Here is a 2,143-nt window from a genome sequence, read left to right as displayed (position 1 = left end):
AAAAAACTTGATTGTTCCTCTAAGATCAAACATGGAATAATTGTTTTCATCATGTTGGCTTCTACTTTCGATATGATATTGTATAGAACATTACATATGACTATCGTCCTGAACTTCTTTGGGGTGTTGGCCATTTCTTCCTTAGGAATAAGAGCTATAAAATTCGAATTCAAGGCTTTTAGAATTGTTGCTGACTCCTGAGAATTTTCCACCACCTCATATATATCAAGTTTAACTACTTACCAACAAGATTTGAAGAAATCGATAATAAATACATTTGATTCGGGGGATTTTCATTAGCCATTTAATTCACATCCACGGTCACTTCGTCCATGGAGACTGACTTGTTGAAATTCTTATTTTGTTCTTCCTTGATCAAATTAGGGATATGCCTCAAAATCCTTTGGATATTATCTCGCCTATCCACTTGGGGTTCTTCTGCTATTTTTTGGAAGTGATGAACCAGAACATTCACAATCTCTTGATGTTCTTCACAAGTTTCCCCCCTGCCATCCTTAATTATAAGGATTTTATATGAATTCCTATGTTCTATCATTGATCGATGAAAAAAATTAGTGTTTCTCTCACCTTCCTTGAGCCATAACGCTCGGGATTTATGTCTCCATAGAATTTCCTCTTTTCTACATTTATCCTCCCACTGCTTCAATAAATCCATCTCCTCTCCTCTGCTTTCCTCTAAGTAGCATTCCGTGATTAGCTTTTTTTGTAATGTTTCCATTTTTGTTCCAATCCCTTTTCTACTTGGAAGATGTTCCCAAATTCTATCTTATTCCACTATTTTAATTTCAACTTGATATGTTTTAACCTTGCCCATAAGGTGTCCATTTTGGAGTCCCTGACTAGGATCTGTTCCCCCCCGCCATCTTTTGATATTCTCCATAAAGGTAAGGTGGTCCAACCAGAAGGCTTCAAATATAAATGGCCTATTTTTGGGTGTACCTAACATCTCGATCATTAATATTACTAGCTAGTGGTATGATCCTCCAAAGGGAGGGATATTTGATGCCACATCTACCCCTCTCATTAGTGAATCCTTAGAAATAAAAAACTTGTCAAGTCTGGACATAATTTGATGTTGCCCTCCCCACTTGTTACTCTATGGGAAGAAACCATTAGTGGTTTCCATATCAATGAGGTTGTTCACCTCAATGAATTCCTTGAATGCTTCAGCATCTCAATCTACTCATCTTTGGTGCCCCTTTTTTCTAATAGAGAGGTTATCATATTGAAGTATCCCCCTCGGACCCAAGGGAGATTCCCTTTCCCATTTTTTTATCTTACTAAGATCTTGAAGGAGTTTGATCTTCTCTTATGTTATTTGAGGCCCGTAAACATTTGTAAACACCATTGTGCCTAGAGTCCCTATAACTTGCATTTCTACCGATAAATATGACCTTGTTTCTTCTGAATCAAGTAAGATCAATTATTGGGGGTTCCAACCAATCACCAATCCCCCTTCAAAGCCCTGTGCTTCAAACTCCACTATATCATACCTTCTCCCTAATTTCCTACTTAATTCCTTGATTTTCTCAGTAGAGCACTTTGAATCTTGCAAGAAAATAGGATCAGGTTGTTCCATTTTAATCTCCTTCTCAAGCAGACATTGTCTCCTAAGGCTATTAATGCCTCTTATATTCCATGTTAAAGGTGGATGAGCTTAACTCTCTCATCTTACTTGAATTTATTGGCATGGCTCTTAACTCCTTGAGGGTGACGTTGTTCGACATCCTCTCCCATTTTTTTGCCTATGTTGTGGCACCAAAACCATATGAGATTATGTTAGTTTCACTCCCAACTCGATAATTTCTGGATGTGATATTTTCTAGCACCTTATTTTCATCTCTTCTCTCATCAAGTAAAGATACTAGATTCTATCCATTTGATTAACAAGGATGGATTCCAATCCTTGTTTTCTTACTTGCTCCACCATATCCTGGAGGTCGATACCCTCCTATTCTGTTATTTCCTACAGTTATGGGCTTCTGTTCCTACCTCGCTTGGGGTCATTTTTTGCATCTCCCTTAAAATACTTTGATAGAACTGGGATATCCCCCTATTGTCCATTCTCTTCAGTTGGCTACAACATTTCTTCTTCTTTCCTTTCACCTTTTTCCCCATTTTC

The sequence above is a fragment of the Pinus tabuliformis genome, chromosome 9 (assembly GCF_031772625.1).
Source record: "Pinus tabuliformis cultivar Carrire ecotype Pingquan chromosome 9, CPIR1, whole genome shotgun sequence".
NCBI lineage: Eukaryota > Viridiplantae > Streptophyta > Pinopsida > Pinales > Pinaceae > Pinus > Pinus tabuliformis.
Note: the sequence above shows the minus strand (reverse complement) of the source record.